The sequence below is a fragment of the Gorilla gorilla genome, chromosome 18 (assembly GCF_029281585.2).
Source record: "Gorilla gorilla gorilla isolate KB3781 chromosome 18, NHGRI_mGorGor1-v2.1_pri, whole genome shotgun sequence".
Taxonomy (NCBI): domain Eukaryota; kingdom Metazoa; phylum Chordata; class Mammalia; order Primates; family Hominidae; genus Gorilla; species Gorilla gorilla.
In genome coordinates this window covers 7,928,386-7,946,145 of record NC_073242.2, presented here as the reverse complement: position 1 = coordinate 7,946,145, position 17,760 = coordinate 7,928,386, and positions in this window count along the sequence as shown.

The following is a 17,760-nucleotide window of genomic DNA, read 5'->3' as shown; positions in this document are numbered from 1 at the left end:
GCCTGGGCCTCCCAAATGCTGGGATTACAGGTGTGAGCCACAACGCCTGGCCTGATTTACTCTCATTTTCTATTAACCGGAAGCCTCCTGGTGAGAAGGCCCCAGGCTGGGTGTCAGGGGTCTTACATCTGGTCTCATGGTTACAGCTAATTCTTTGAGGGTCTTCAGAAGTGTCCATCCTCCATGTCAACAGGCTCTGCTTGATGAAATTATTATAACTGCCCCATGGCCTCATAATCAATTGATAAAGCAGTTTGATGGCCATTTCTGTGTAAAGCAGAAACAGTCCAGCCAGCAAGGCTGTGAATTGAGTGTTTCTAGAGGGAGTGCACTCAGTTGAAGGCCTGGGCACCTGGTTCCTCCTTGCGGACACTGAGAAGCAGAGGCACTTCCCTAGGGGAAAAGTCCCTAAAGGGAGCTGAAATCCTCTTCGAGTGTGGGAGGAGGAAGAGAAATTGAGTGCTGAAAAGGACAGGGCAGGTGAGCTGAGGGAGGGGAGACGGAGAGGCAGAGGGAGAAGGAGAGGGAGAGGGCTGGCAGGCACCCATAGCTGGGGCCAGAGAGAGAGGGTGCAGGGGACTCCAGCCACCTCACATAGGGTTGCAGCCAGCCCCGTTTTTGTGTGTTTGTTTGTGTGTCTGTTTGTTTGTTTTTGAAACAAGGTCTCCCTGGGTCACCAAGGCTGGAATGCAGTGGTGCAATCATGACTCACTCCAACCTCAACATCCTGGGATCAAGTCATCCTCTCACCTCAGCTCCCTAAGTAGCTGGGACCACAGCCTGTGCCACCAGGCCCAGCTAATTATTTTTTTTTTTTTTTTGAGATGGAGTTTCGCTGTTGTTGCCCAAGCTGGAGTGCAATGGCGCGATCTCAGCTCACTGCAACCTCCACCTCCTAGGTTCAAGCAATTCTCCTGCCTCAGCCTCTTGAGTAGCTGAGATTACAGGCGCGCGCCACCATGCCCGGTAAATTTTTTGTAGTAGAAACGGGATTTTACCATGTTTGCCAGGCTGGTCTCAAACTCCTGACCTCAGGTGATCCACCTGCCTTGCCCTCCCAAAATGTTAGGATTAGAGGCGTGAGCCACCATGCTGGCCTTTTTTTTTTTTTTTTAGATGGAGTTTCGCTTTGTCCCCCCAGGAAGGAGTGCAGTGGCATGATCTCAGCTCACTGCAGGCTCTGTCTCCCGGGCGCAAGCAATTCTGATGCCTCAGCCTCCTGAGGAGCTGGAAATACAGGTGCCCACCACCATGCCCAATTAATTTTTGTATTTTTAGTAGAGATGGGGTTTCGCCATGTTGGCCAGGCTGGTCTCGAACTCCTGACCTCAAGTGATCCGCCTACCTCGGCCTCCCAAAGTGCTGGGATTGCAGGAGTGAGCCACTGTGCCCAGCCAATTAAAAAAAAATTTTTTTTTTTTTGAGATGAAATTTCGCTCTTGTTGCCCAGGCTGGAGTGCAATGGCATGATCTTGACTCACCGCAACCTCCGCCTCCTGGGTTCAAGTCATTCTTCTGCCTCAGTCTCCCAAATAGCTGGGATTACAGGCATGCACCACCATGCCTGGCTAATTTTGTGTTTTTAGTAGAGATGGGGTTTCACCATGTTGGTCAGGCTGGTGTCAAACTCCCGACCTCAGGTGATCCGCCCACCTTGGCCTCCCAAAGTGCTGCGATTACAGGCGTGAGCCACCACACCTGGCCTTAAAACATTTTTTGTAGAGATGGGGGCTTGCTATGTTGCCCAAGCTGGTCTTGAACTCGTAGGCTCAAGTGAGCCTCCTGCCTCAGCCTCATGAGTAGCTGGGACTACAAGTGCACACCATCACGCCTAGCTAATTTTTTTTTTTTTTTTTTTTTTTTTTTGAGACGGAGTCTCATTCTGTCACCCAGGCTGGAGTATAGTGGCACGATCTCGGCTCACTGCAACCTCCACCTCCCGGGTTCAAGTGATTCTCCTGCCTCAGCCTCCTGAGTAGCTGGGATTACAGGTGCCCACCACCATGCCCGGCAAATTTTTGTATTTTTAGTAGAAATGGGGTTTCACCATGTTGTCCTGGCTGGCCTCGAATTTCTGACCTCAAATTATCCTCCTGCCTCGGCGTCCCGAAGTGCTGGGATTACAGGCATGAGCCAACGTGCACTGCTAATTTTTTTTAAAGATGAAATCTTGCTTTGTTGCCCAGGCTGGTTTGGAACTCCTGAGCTCAAATGATCCTCCCATCTGGCCTCCCAGAGGGCTGGGATCCCAGGTGTGAGCCATTGGGAACCAGCCGCATTTTCAGTGCTTACTCATGGCCAAAGTGAATCAGATCCGACTGAGGAGGAGGAGGCGCGCATCACAGGTCTCCCTAGACAAGCCAGGCACTGTAGGGATCTGCAGGGCCTCGGGATTGTGGGGGGCTGCGGTCAGCCCCTTCACCCCAACACCTGCCTGGGGCTCCCCCACCGTGTTCCCGCTCGGCATCCACAAAGCAGCGCGTGTGCCGGACGCCCCCTACTGGTTGGGGGAGCCCCAGCCCTGTGAGCCCAGAGATGTCCCCCTGACTTGGGGAGAGGAGGGACAGAGGACCGGAATGGGCTTTGCTCCGAACCCCAGCAGGAGCATCTGACCCCCGTTCCGCCTTCCTGGGAGCATCCAGGATCCTTTCCCAGGCAGGGACTTTTTGCTTCTCAACCCGGCTCCAACGACTGGTGTCCCTGCCCCCGCAACCACCCCAAAGAGGCTATGGTTCCCCATATGCACGGGAGTATACCAGGGCCGGAAAGGTCAGGGGGTGCATCCCCCTGCTCCCAGCAAATTTCTGTAGAGGAACAAGCCTCGTTAAGACTGAGGACATAGATTCCTGCCTGGGTTCCATCTCCAATTCTCTGTATGTTCTCAGGAAATTCTCCTCCCTTACTCTATCCTGCCTTCAAACCCCCCATCTAGGGCAGCAGAATTTTCCTGTGACCCCCAATGCCCTTTACCCTGGTGTAACCCCCTCTTGATGAGTGTGGGCAAAACCTACAAATATATCACTTCTGTGGTTAGGATGTATGACATGCTATGGTTGATCTTGAGACAGAGAGATTATCAATGATTCTGACCTAATCACACGCACTCTTAAAAAGCAGAGTCGGCCAGGCGCAGTGGCTCACGCCTGTAATCCCAGCACCTTGGGAAGCTGAGGCTGGAAGATCGCTTGAGTCCATGAGTTTGAGACAAGCCTGGGCAACATAGGAAGACCCTATCTCTACAAAAAATTAAGAAAATTAACACATATAGGCCGGGCGCGGTGGCTCACGCCTGTAGTCCCAGCACTTTGGGAGGCCGAGGCAGGTGGATCACCTGAGGTTGGGAGTTCAAGACCAGCCTGACTAATATGGAGAAACCCTGTCTCTACTAAAAATACAAAATTAGCCGGGTGTAGGCTGGGCTCTGTGGCTCACGCCTGTCATCTCAGCACTTTGGGAGGCTGAGGTGCGTGGATCACCTGAGGTCAGGAGTTCAAGACCAGCCTGGCCAACATGGTGAAACCCGTGTCTACTAAAATGTACAAAAAACTGGCCGGCCGTGGTGGTGCATGCGTGTAATCCCAGCTATTCAGGAGGCTGAGGCAGGAGAATCACTTGAACCAGGGAGGTGGAGATTGCAGTGAGCCGAGATTGCGCCATTGCATTCCAGCCTGGGCGACAAGAGCGAAGCTCTGTCTCAAAAAAAAAAAAAAAAAATGGCTGAATAATATTAGGCCGGGCGCAGTAGCTCACGACTGTAATCCCATCACTTTGGGAGGCTGAGGCAGGTGGATCAAGAGGTCAGGAGATTGAGACCATTCCTGGCTAACACAGTGAAACGCTGTCTCTAGCCAGGCCCGGTGGCTCACACCTGTAATCCCAGCACTTTGGGAGGCCGAGGCGGGGAGATCAAGAGGTCAGGAGATCGAGACCATTCTGGCTAACATGGTGAAACCCCGTCTCTACTAAAAAATACAAAAAATTAGCCGGGCATGGTGGCAGGCGCCTGTAGTCCCAGCTACTCGCGAGGCTGAGACAGGAGAATGGCGTGAGCCCGGGAGGCAGAGCTTGCAGTGAGCTGAGATCACACCACTGCACTCCAGCCTGGGCGACAGAGCGAGACTCTGTCTCAAAAAAAAAAAAAAAGAAAATTCTAGAAACACCGTGTCTACTAAAAATACAAAAAAGCCAGGCGTGGTGGCAGAGGCTGAGGCGGGAGGATCGCTTGAGCCCAGGAAGTTTTGTTTGTTTTGTTTTGTTTTTAGAAGGAGTCTCGTTCTGGAATGTAGTGGCAGGATCTCGGCTCACTGCAACCTCCGCCTCCTGGATTCAAGTGATTTTTCTACCTCAGCCTCCTGAGTACCTGAGACTACAGCCGTGTGCCACCTCCCCTGGGAAATTTTTGTAATTTTTTAGTAGAGATGGGGTTTCACCATGTTGCCCAGGCTGATCTTGAACTCTTGACCTCAAGTGATCCGCCCGCCCCTACCTACCAAAGTGTTGGGATTACAGGTGTGAACCACTGTGCCTGGCCTGAGCCCAGGAAGTTGACAGTGCAGTGAGCCATGATTGCACCACTGCGATCAAACCCCACCCCCCGAAAAAAAAAAAACCCAAAAACCTAAGTGTAAAAATGAGAACAACCTATCCTCACCTCTGCAGCAGCCACCTTTGCCAACAGCTCTTCCTCCTGGCTGCAGTTCTTATGATTTCCCATCTCCAACCAGCAGCTCCCAACCAGCCTGGGAAGGGGTTGGGGGTAGCCTTTGTCCTGAGAACTGCTGTGCTGATGGCATGGTCAGAGCAGCTGACACCTCCGAGCCAGTGAGGAAAGAGCCAAGGGAAGGAGTCCTGAACCCTCTGCTCTAGGGGATCCTCCATGCTTGCTTTCTGGGGCTTCCTGGGCTTGTGGCCATCTTTAGGGTCAGTCAATAAAGTTGGTTTTTTTTTTTTTTTTTGAGATGGAGTCTCGCTTCGTCACCCAGGCTGGAATGCAGTGGCATGATCTCGGCTCACTGCAACCTCCACCTCCCGGGTTCAAACGATTCTCCTGCCTCAGCCTCCCAAGTAGCTGGGACTACAGGCGTGCGCCACCATGCCCGACTAATTTTTGTATTTTTAGTAAAGATGAAGTTTCACCAGTTGGCCAGGCTGGTCTCGAACTCCTGACCTCAGGTGATCCACCTGCCTCAGCCTCCCACAGTGCTGGGATTACAAGCGTGAGCCACTGCCCCTGGCCTTCCCTTTTTTTTTTTTTTAATTGTTTTATTTTATTTTGTTTTGAAGTATTTCACTCTGTTGCCCAGGCTGGCTTTGCAATCCTGGACTCTGGGGATTTTTCTGTCTCAGCCTCTGGAGTAGCTGAAATTACAGATGTGTGCCACCACACTCTGCTGATTACTTTCTTTACAGAGACCCACCTTTTATTTGTATTTATTTATTTATTTATTTGAGACATGGTCTTGCTCTGTTGCTCAGGTTGAAGTGCAGTGGCGTGATCACGACTCACTGCAGCCTTAACTCCTAGGCTCAAGCAATCCTCCTGCCTCAGCCTCCTGAGTAGCCGGGACTTCAGACATAAGCCACTGTGACCGGCCAAGAGACCCACCTTTTACAGGGCAAGTGGTTTGTTTGCCAATTTTCACTGCCCCACCACATGAGGGTGTTTCGAGTGGGAAGCAGGTTCACCCTGTGTGAACAGCAAAGACCAGCGCATGCCTGCTGCCTCCCACCTGCTGCCATGTAGAGCTGGGAAGGGGAAAGGCTGAGCCCCACCTCCAACCTTCCCTGCATATCAGGAAATCTTGTCATTCTCCAAGGTCAGCTCAGGCACCTCTGGCCACTGCCGCCCATGGCAACTTGGTGCCAGGGATGACGGCAACCAACACTCATTGATGCCGTGACATGCCAGGCTGTCACCAGCTTTTCACAACAGCCCTGCCAGGGAGATGCTGTGTGGCTTTCATTTTGCAGATGAGAGAGCAGAGTCAGGTTAGTAGGGTTGGGGTTCAGGCAGGACCTGGATTCTGTACCACACTTCGTGGCTGCTAGTGGTTTCTGGAAGTCTGTTGTCTGAAGAGCAGGGAGTGTGTGTAGACAGAGACAGGTCTGAGGGCTGTGCCGTGGGCACGTCCTAGACGCAAAGCAAAAAAAGAATTTCAAGAAGGTCAGATGCAGTGAAGACAGAAAACAGAGACCCAGATGTAGCATCCTGGAGGTCCTCGTGACTTTGAAAAGAGAAGGGTTTGTGTATGTGTTTTATTTTTTATTTATTTATTTATTTATTTTTGAGACAGAGTCTCACAGTCGCCCAGGCTGGAGTGCAGTGGTGTGATCTCGGCTCAGGTGCGATCTGTTGCCCAGGTTCAAGCAATTCTCCTGCCTCAGCCTCCTGAGTAGCTGGGATTACAGGTGCCTGCCCTTGCGCCTGGCTAATTTTTGTAGTTTTAGCAGAGACGGGGGTTTCACCATCTTGGCCAGGCTGGTTTTGAACTCCTGACCTCGTGATCCACCTGCCTTGGCCTCCCAAAGTGCTGGGACTACAGGCATGAGCCACCGCGCCCAGCCATATGTGTTTTATTTTTGAGACAGGGTCTCACTCTGCCGTCTAGGCTGGAGTGCAGTGGTGCACGCACTCTTGGCTCAAAGCAGCTCCAACCTCTTAGACTCAAGTGATCCTCCCTCCTCAGCCTCCAGAGTAGTAGCTGGGACCAAAGATGTGCATCACCACACCTGGCTAATATTTTAATTAGTTGTAAAGATGAAGTCTTGCTATGTTGCCCAGGCTGGTCTGGAACTCCTGGGCTCAAGCCATCCTCCTGCCTCCTGCTTTGGCCTCCCAAAGTGCTAGGATTACAGAAGTGAGTCACTGCCCCCATGCAGTCATGGGGGTGTGATGGAGTGAGCAGGAGGGAAGGGGAGAGAGTGAGTGTGAACATCCATTTCAAGGAGTTTTGCTGTTAGAGTCCAGAGCTGGGCCGGGCGTGGTGGCACATACCTGTATTTCCAGCTACAAAGGAGGCTGAGGCAGGAGAATGGCTTGAACCTGGGAGGTGGAGGTTGCAGTGAGTGGAGATCATGCCATTGCACTCCAGCTTGGGTGACAGACGGAGACTGTCTCAAAACCAAAAAGAGCAGAGCTAAGGGGATCTAGGGTCAGTCGGTTGGTTTGAAAGGAGAATAGTAACAGCTTGTTCTTAGTAATGGGTATGATCCAAAAGATGGCGTGCACTGAAGACAAAGGAGAGAGGACAGTTTCTGGAGTGACGGCTCTGAGTTGTGCAAGTAGAAGGGTCTTCTGTGCATGAACAGCATGGATGCTCATCCAGAGACACTGGCCGATGGCAGTTCCCAGGCACAGAGAGGGAGGCAGCGGCGGGCATGGCAGCCTGTGGAAGGTCTCTTCTAATTGCTTCCATTTCCCTCAGAGGAACGGGAAGTGAGCTACAAGCAAGGAGGAGGTGCTAGAGGGCTTGAGGGGAGAGGAGAAGGAAGGGTAGGAGGAAGGGGCCAGGGCAACAGGATGCGGTCACAGCAGCCCCCAGACCCACTTGAGGGTATGGATCAGGCACTTAAAAATAAGAGCAGTGGCAGGCTGGGCGCGGTGGCTCATGCGTATAATCCCAGCACTTTGGGAGGCCAAGGCGGGCGGATCACCTGAGGTCTGGAGTTCGAGGCCAGGCTGACCAACATGAAGATACCCCATCTCTACTAAAAATACAAAATTAGCTGGGCATGGTGGTGGGCACCTGTAATCCCAGCTACTTGGGAGGCTGAGGTAGGAGAATCACTTGAACCCAGGAGGCAGAGGTTGCAGTGAGCTGAGATTGTGCCGTTGCACTCCAGCCTGGGCAACAAGAGCAAAGCTCTGTCTCAAAAAAAGGACCTGGTGGAGGCCGGGCACGGTGGTTCATGCCTGTAATCCCAGCACTTTGGGAGGCCGAGATGGATGGATCACAAGGTCAGGAGATCGAGACCATCCTGGCTAACATGGTGAAACCCTGTCTGTACTAAAAATACAAAAAATTAGCTGGGCATGGTGGCTGGCACCTGTAGTCCCCAGCTACTCTGGAGGCTGAGGCAGGAGAATGGCGTGAACCCGGGAGGCGGAGCTTGCAGTGAGCAGAGAGAGCGCCACTGCAGTCTGGCCTGGGCGAAAGAGAGAGACTCCGTCTCAAAAAAAAAAAAAAAAAAAAAAAAAGGATCCGGTGCAGTGGCTCACGCCTGTAATCCCAGTGCTTTGGGAGGCTGAGGCATGAGGATTGCTTGAGCCCAGGAGGCTACAATAAGCCGTGCACCACTGCATTCCAGCCTGAGTGAGAGTGAGACCCTGTCTCAAAAAAAAAAAAAAAAATCCAAAAACCCATCACCTAGCAGGTGACTTTGACTTTGACAACATCCCTAATACAACTGTTGCTGACTGGAGGGAAAAAATAGAAACAAACCAATCAGCAAGGTTGTGGGATTTCCTCTTTCTAGCCATATTTGGCTGTTTCTTTCAGGTAGGGAGAGGGGAAGAGCAGGCAGTGTGAGATGAACTGGGTCACAGTTGCAGGAGTTAGCAGGATCAATGGGGTCAGCCGACTATGGCCCACTGCATTTTTTGTTTGTTTGTTTTGAGAGGGAGTTTTGCTCTTGTCACCTAGGCTGGAGTGCAATGGTGTGATCTCGGCTCACCACAACTTCTGCCTCCCAGGTTCAAGCCATTCTCCTGCCTCAGCCCCCTGAGTAGTTGGGATTACAGGCGCCCACCACCACAACCAGCTAATTTTTGTATTTTGAATACAGACAGGGTTTCACCATTTGGCCAGGCTGGTCTCGAGCTCCTGACCTCAGGTGATCTGACCTCCTCAAGCCTCCCAAAGTGCTGGGATTACAGGCATGAGCCACTGAGCCTGGCCCAGCCCACTGCTTTTATAACAAACCTTTTTCTATTTCGGTAAAATTTACGTAACAAAGACTTACTGTTTAACCAGTTATTTATTTGTTTGTTTATTTGTTTTTGTAGAGATGGGGTCTCACCATGTTGCCCGGGACAGTCTTGAACTCTTTTTTTTTTTTTTTTTTTTTAAATAGTCTTGCTCTGTTGCCCAGGCTGGAGTGCAATGGTGCAATCTCCGCTCACTGCAACCTCTGCCTCCCAGGTTCAAATGATTCTCCCTCCTCAGCCTCCTGAATAGCTGGGATTACAGGCACAGGCCACCACACCTGGCTAATTTTTGTAGTTTTGTAGAGATAGGGTTTCACCATATTGGCCAGGCTGATCTTGAACTCCTAACCTCAGGTGATCTGCCTGCCTTGGCCTCCCAAAGTGCTGGGATTACAGGCATGAGCCACCTGTCCCAGCTGGTGTTGAACTCTTGGTGGGTGAACAAGTGAGCCAGCCAGCCAAGCTTCATCTGTATCTACAGCCACTCCACATGGCTAGCGGTACTGCCTGAGTTCCGCCTCCTGCCAGATCAGCGGTGGCACTAGATTCTCATAGGAGTGCAACCTTATTGTGAATGAACTATGGGTGTGCGGGATCTAGATTGAGTGCTTCTTATGAGAATCTAATGCCTGATGATCTGTCACTATCTCCCATCACCCCCAGATGGGACTGTCTAGTTGCAGGAAAACAAACTCAGGGCTCCCATTGAGTCTACATTATGGTGAGTTGCATAGTTATTTTATTATATATTATAGTGTAATAATAGAAATAAGGTATGCAATAAATGTAATGCTGTAATAGGTGTCAGTGCTTCATTCAGTCTTATGGCTGAATAATATTCCACTGTATGGACAGACCACATTTAGTTTATCCGTTCATCAGTTGATAGACACTAAGTTGCTTCCATGTTTTGGCTCGTATGAATAATGCTGCTGTGGACATGGGTGTACCATGATCTCTTTGAGTCCCTGTTTTCATTCTCTTGGATGTTTACCTAGGAATGGAATTGCTGGGGCCTATGATAACTACTGCCTGTTGCATGGCTCACAAACCAAGAATGGTGTGGTAGACAGAATAACGGCCCCCCCAGTGAAGTTCATGCCCCATCCCCAGAACCTATCAATAGTTACCTCATGTGGCAAAAGGGACTCTGCAGATGTGATTACGTTAAGGATTTTGAGATGGGGAGATTATTTTGCATTATCTGGGTGGGCCCAAGATCATCAAGAGAGGGAGATGAAAGGGTGAGAAAGATGGGATGGCAGAAGCAGAGACTGAGAGGTGCACTTTGAAGATGGAGGAAGGGGCCACAAGCCAAGGAATGTGAGTGGCATCTACAAGTTGGAAAAGGGAAGGAAACGGATTCTCCCCTAGAACTTTAGGAGAAATACAAGCCTGCTTACACCCTGAATTTAGCCAAACATAACCCATCTGGACTTCTGACCTCCAGAGAATAAATTTGTGTTGTTTTTTAAAATTACACACACACACACACACACACACACACACACACACACACACACACACACACAGACACACAGACACACAGACATATATTTGTGGAGATGGAATTTCCCTATGTTGCTGCCCAGGCTGGTCTCCAACTCCTGGCCTCAAGTGATCCTCCTGCATCAGCCTCCCAAAGTGCTGAGATTACAGGCATGAGCCATGATTCCTGGTCAAATTTGTGTTGTTTTATGCCACTAAGCTTGTAGTAACTTGTTACGGAGGCCATAGAACTTTTACATTTTCAAATGGTTGGAAAGCAATCGAATGATATTTTGTGGCACATGAAATTATACGACATTCCATTTGTGTCCATAAGCAAAGTGTTATTGGCACCCAGAGATGCCCATTCATTCATATACCATCTAGGACTGCTTTCCAGCCGGAGGGACAGTTGGGTGCTTGCAGGAGGCCATGTGGTCTGCAAAGCCTAAAATATTTACTATCTGGTACTTTAGGGAAAAAACCTTGCTGACTCCTAATATATTTATTCATTTTGTTGTTGTTGTTTGTTTTTTGAGATGGAGTCTTGCTCTGTCGCTAGGCTGGAGTGCAGTGGCATGATCTCGGCTCACTGCAACCTCTGCTTCCCAGGTTCAAGCGATTCTCCTGCCTCGGCTTCCTGGGTAGCTGGGACTACAGGCACACAGCACCACGCCCAGCTAATTTTTTGTATTTTAGTAGAGATGGGGTTTCACCATGTTGGCCAGGATGGTTTCAATCTCCTGAACTCATGATCCACCTGCCTCAGCCTCCCAAAGTGCTGGGATTACAGGCATGAGCCATGGCACCCGGCCTGTTTGTTTGTTTTTGAGATGCTTCGTCACCCAGGCTGGAGTGCAGTGGCGCAATCTTGGCTCACAGCAGCCTCTGCCTCCCAGGTTCAAGGGATTCTCATACCTCACTCTCCCTAGTAGCTGGGATTACAGGTGCCCGGCATCATGCCTGGCTAATTTTTGTATTTCTAGTAGAGGTAGGGTTTCCCCATGTTGGCCAGGCTGGTCTCAAACTCCTGACTTCAAGTGATCCACCTGCCTTGGCCTCCCAAAGTGCTGAGATCACAGGCATGCGCCACTGCTACCGGCCTGATTTTTTTTTTTTTTTTTTTTTTGAGGCGGAGTCTGGGTCTCCCAGGCTGGAGTGCAGTGGCACAATCTCGGCTCACTACAATCTCCACCTCCCGGGTTCAAGCGATTCTCCTGCCTCAGCCTCCTAAGTAGCTGGGACTACAGGCATGTGCCACCATGCCTAGATTTTTTTTTTTTTGTCCTTTTAGTAGAGATTGGGTTTCACTATGTTGGTCAGGCTGGTCTTGAACTCCTGACCTCAAATGATCCGCCCACCTCGGCCTTCCAAAGTGCTGGGATTACAGGCATGAGCCACGGCACCTGGCCTGATTATTTTTATTTTTTATTGTATTTATTTACTTTTTGAGACAGAGTCTTGCTCTGTTGCCCAGGCTGGAGGGCAGTGGCGTGATCTTGGCTCACTGCAACCTCCGCCTCCTGGGTTCAAGAGATTCTCCTGCCTCAGCCTCCTGCGTGGCTGGGATTATAGGCACCCGCCACCACGCCTGGCTATTTTTTTATTTTAGTAGAGATGGGGTTTCGTCATGTTGGCCATGCTGGTCTTGAACTCCTGACCTCAGGTGATCCACTCACCTCAGCCTTCCAAAGTGCTGGGATTACAGGCGTGAGCCACCACGCCCGGCCTAGTCAAGGCAATTCTGTAAGGGAGGAGCAGGAGGTAGACACGCTTGCTCCAGTTGCCATTCATTCATTCACTCACTTTTTCAGGCACCGGAGAGGTCATTCAGTGCATTTGGTTTTGTGGCCCTATGGCATATATTGATTGTCTCCAAATGTCATCATTTCCTGAGCACAGCTCCTGTCACTGCAGTGTGGTCAGGAGCTTCTCGAGGGCAGCATTTCTGCTTTGATTTCCGTGTGGCCAAGTAGGATATGTGAACACAGAAAGAAGTAGCCAGGACTGATTGGACAGTCCCTCTCCAGGGCTGTGCAAATGATGCCCATGTTCCTTGGGGACACAGAGTGGGTCCCGGAAGGCTGACGGGCAGCCCTGATTCTGCTGCCTTCTGCCTGGGCTAGAGTGAGACCTCAGTAGATGCGGGAATCACAAGCAGCAGGGTGGGGCTAGGGTAATACAAGGGAGGCCCTTGCTTGGGGAACAAAAGTTAATGGGAGCATCAAACCCCTCAGTAATCAAGTTTCACAAAACTTTAATGCAATACTTTAGAGAAATCAAAACTGGCCAGGCACAGTGGCTCACACCTATAATCCCGGCACTTTGGGAGGCCGAAGCAGGAGGATGGCTTGAGTCCAAGAGTTTAAGACCAGCCTGGACAACATAGTGAGACCCTGTCTCTACAAAAAATTTTAAAAATTGCCAGGCATGATGGTGGCATGCCTGTAGTCCCAGGTACTTGAGAGGCTGAGTTGGGAGGATCACATGGGCCTAGGAGGTCAAGGCTGCAAAGAGCTATTGTATCACCACTGTACTCCTGCCTGGGCAACAGAGTGAGACCCTGTCTCAAGAAAAAATTGAAATTAATGCCAAAAATTTACAATGACCAAAATATCTGAATTACAAATTAAAAACATTTATTGATTTATAATAAATCAATATTAGAAATCAATGTTGAACCAGCTTTTGAATGTTTATTTTTTTAATTTTTGAGACAGTCTCAATTTGTCGCCCAGGCTGGAGCACAGTGGTGCGATCTCCACTACTGCAACCTCTGCCTCCCGGGTTCAAGTGATTCTCCTGCCTCAGCCTCCTGAGTAGCTGGGACTACAGGCACTTGCCACCATGCCCGGCTAATTTTTGTGTTTTCAGTAGAGACGGTTTCACCACGTTGGCCAGGCTGGTCTCGAACTTCTGATCTCAAGTGATCTGTCTGCCTCTGCCTCCCAAAGTGCTGGGATGACAGGCATGAACCACCACGCCTGGCCCAGTCTTTGAATTTTTAAAATTTTATTATTATTATTATTATTTTATGGATGGAGTCTCGCTCTGTCACCAAGGCTGGAGTGCAGTGGTGCGATCTCGGCTCACTGCAACCTCCACCTCCCGGGTTCAAGCGATTCCCCTGCCTCAGCCTCCCAAGTAGCTGCGACTACAGGTGCCCACCACCATGCCTGGCTAATTTTTTTTTTATTTTTAATAGAGACGGGGTTTCATCGTGTTAGCCAGGGTGGTCTCAATCTCCTGACCTCGTGATCTACCTACTTTGGACTCCCAGTTAAAATGTATTATTAAGACAGGGTCTTACACTGTTGCCCAGTCTGAAGGGCCATGGCGTGATCATAGCTCACTGTAGTCTTGAACTCCTGGGCTCAATCAACCCTCCTGCCTCAGCCTCCCAAGTAGCTGGGACTTTAGGCATGCACCACCGTGCCACTCTAATTTTTTTTTATTTTTTTGTAAAGACAGCATCTAGTTATGTTGTCCAGGCTGGTCTCCAACTCCTGGCCTCAAGGGATCCTCCTGCCTCGGACTTCCAAAGTGCTGAGATTACAAGTGTGAGACACTGTTCCTGGCCATTATTTGAATTTAAAGCTAAGGATCAGCAACAGTGTCTTGGAGAGCTATACTGAAGCCAGAGGGAAAGGGAAAAATCAGTAATACTGAGATAGTCATTAAAATGTGGAGAGTGTGTTTACTATGGGTTTTTGGCAGTAATTTATTTTATTTTATTATTTTATTTATGTATTATTTTATTGAGACAGGGTCTTGCTGTGTCACCCAGGCTGGAGTGCAGTGGCACGATCACAGCTCACTGCAGCCTCAACCTCCCTGGGCTCAAGCAATCCTCCCACCTCACCCTCCCGAATAGCTGGGACTACATCACCACGACAAGTTAATTCTTTTATATTTTTTGTAGAGATGGTGTCTCACCACGTTGCCCAGGCTGGTCTTGAACTCCTGAGCTCAAGCAATCCACTCACTTGGGCCTCCCGAAGTGCTGGGATTACAGGCATGAGCCACTGTGCCCAGCCAATTTTGATGTTTTAAAATGTTAAATTAAGACGTAATTTGAGGCCGGGCGCGGTGGTTCATGCCTGTAATCCCAGCACTTCGGGAGACCAAGGCTGGTGGATTACTTGAGGTCAGGAGTTCGAGACCAGCCTGGGCAACATGGTGAGACCCTATCTCTACAAAAATTGCAAAAAATACCTGGGCATGGTGGCGCACTCCTGTAGTCCCAGCAACTCAGGAGGCTGAGGGACGAGAATCACTTGAACCCGGGAGGCGGAGGTTGCCGTGAGCCGAGATTGCGTCATTGCACTCCAGCCTGGGTGACAGAGCGAGACTCTGTCTCAAAAAAAACAACAATAACAACAAAGAAAACCCAACATAATTTATCTTGGGTGTTGAAATTTTTGGCACTCTCTTACATTTTGCGACGTCAGCTCTTGCCCCAGGAACCAGATTCTGTGTGGGCCTAGAAATGACTTCCAAGACAAATGAAAAAGCAGGTCTCTGCCATCCCCTGGCCGGACTCCAAATGCCGCTGCTTTGCGGGGGCTTCCTTGATTTATTAGGAGAGGGGATGGGTGCCTACTACCCAGTTCAGTGTGGGCAGCCAGCTCCCGGGTCTGCCTGGGCCACCCACTTGTGCCTAGGGTCTCCCTCTCATCCCTTCTGCCAAGGCTGTCTCCAGGGATATCAGCTTTGCAGATCACTCTCTGCAGTTCACACATGTGCCCAGCCCTGTACCATCCCCCGTTAAGAGAGAAAAGAGTAAAAGCACAGTCCCTCTTCTCTGGGAGACAAAATTGGACCAAGGAGGCCAGGTGCAGTAGCTCATGCCTGTAATCCCAGCACTTTGGGAGGGGGAGGGAGGTGGATTACGAGGTCAGGAGTTTGAGACCAGCCTGGCCAACATAATGAAACCTCGTCTCTACTAAAAATACACAAAAATTAGCCAGGCCTGGTGGCAGGCGCCTGTAATCTCAGCTACTTGGGAGGCTGAGGCAGGAAAACAGGAGAATCGCTTGAACCTGGGAGGTAGAGGTTCCAGTGAGCCGAGATCGCGCCACTGCACTCCAGCCTGGGCGACAGTGTGAGACTCCGTCTCAAAAAAAAAAAAAAAAAAAAAAAAAAATTGAACCAGGGAGACATCCAGAGAACACTCTGAAGGCCACATATAAGTAAGTATGACAGAATGCTTTGCTCTGGAAAAGAACAAAAGCAAGTACAAAATAAGGCCCTGATCAGAGGTGAGGTGTGGCAGGTGGGAGGATGAGTGTGATATAAAGAACCAGGGCTTTTTGCAGCCAGCACTCCTGAGTGCATTCTTGTCTGCAGCTGTGAGCCTCTGTCTTCCCATCTGCAAAATGAGAGGATAAGGAGACAGTAATGCACCAGAATAGCTTGCTCACTGCTGGGTGAGGTGGCTCATGCCTGTAATCCCGGCACTTTGGGGTCTGGGGTGGGCAGATCGCCTGAGGTCAGGAGTTCGAGACCAGCCTGGCCAACAGGGCAAAATCCCATCTGTACTAAAAATACAAAAATTAGCCGGGCTTGGTGGTGTGTGCCTGTAACCACAGCTACTTGGGACGCTGAGGCAGAAGAATCACTTGAACCCAGGAGGCGGAGGTTGCAGTGAGCCGAGATCGTGCCACTGCACTCTAGCCTGGGTGACAGAGCAAGACTCCGTCTTAAAAAAAAACAAAACAAAACAAAGAATAGCTTGCTCACTAAGGGCAGTTAAAAATAGGCTTCCCACCAGGGCCATCCATGGCTCATGCTTGTAATCCCAGCAATTTGGGAAGTAGAGGTAGGATTCCTTGAGTCCCAGGAGTTCAAGACCAGGCTGGGCAACACAGTGAGACTCCTATCTCTATTTATTGAAAAACAGTAAAAAGGTTTTTTTTTGTTTTTTGTTTTTTTTTCTTTTTGAGACGGAGTTTCACTCTTGTTGCCCAGGCTGGAGTGCAATGACATGATCTTGGCTCACTGCAACCTCCACCTCCCGGGTTCAAGCGATTCTCCTGCTTCAGCCTCCCGAGTAGCTGAGATTACAGGCATGTGCCACCAGGCCCCCGGCTAATTTTGCATTTTTAGTAGAGACGGGGTTTCTCCATGTTGGTCAGGCTGGTCTCGAACTCCCGACCTCAGGTGATCCACCCGACTCAGCCTCCCAAAGTGCTGAGATTACAGGCGTGAGCCAACGCGCCCAGCCGAAAGTTTTTTTTTTTTTTAAGTAAAAACATAGTAAGCCTTCCAGAGACTTTTTTTTTTGTCAAGTGGTCTGGGATCTCTCCTTAGAGAAACTGCCTAACAGGTTGCTTCAAGGATTGGAGAGCGTGTATGCAAAACTGCTCGGCGTCCATCGGGTGCTGGCAACATCTAATAACAATATTTCCCAATAATAACAGTAACTATTGTTACTAGTAGGAATAAGTCAAATTAGGAAGCGCGATTTAGGCGGAACCTGGAAGGCGGTGGGCAGGATCCAGGACATTCCAAGGCAGGCGTGGGCTTCCTGAGCCAGGAGCCAACCCTTCAGGAGCCAGGGGAGGGCCTGGGGCCGGAAGGTGGGGCGTGCGAGCGGAGGACGGAAGCTCGCCGCCAGGGTCCCCGTCCCTGCCCCAAGTCGTCACCCCCTCGTGGGGAGCGCACCCTGGCGGAGGGGCAAGTCCCACACGGGCTTTGTTATGAATGAGAAGCTGCAGCCTTCAGCCCGTGGAGGGAACAGTGGGGGCCTGGGGGAATAGCAGGGGACCCGGCAGCGCCGGCAGCCTGCGCCCGGGGGCCGCTGCCGTTCAGGCCCGCCTCCACCCTCCCCTCCCTGCCGGGGCCCCCGGCTTCCTAGGGCGGCCCCAGCATCCGAGGCGCCCTTTGCCGTCCCGTCGCCGGGTCCAAGATTCCTAGGATCCGGAGTCCCGGTCGTGCGGCCAGCGGCGGGCAGCTAAGCAAGGAGGGAGGGAGGAAGCTGGCCGGCCTCCGAAGTCAGCCCCGAGTTACATGTGGGAAGCGGTGGCTGTGACGCAAGTTTCCAGGGGGCCCTGGGCTCGGCTCGAAGGGAGCACACCGGAGAGGCTCCGCTCCGTGCAGTTGCAATGGTGAAAAAGCAGAAGCCCCAAGCGCGAACCCCAGGCCGCCTTCCTTGGTGCCGCTGCACGCCCGACCCAGCCGCGCCCCCTCCTCCCTGCGGGCCGGCCGAGCGCGCGGACCCTGCTCTGGGCAGTCGCTGCTGGACCCCGGGCTGCACGGGCTGGGCTCCCTGCGCGGTGGCTGGCCTTTTTTTTTTTTTTTTTTTGCAACGCTTGCCAACCTGTCAGCTGATGGACCTCATCACC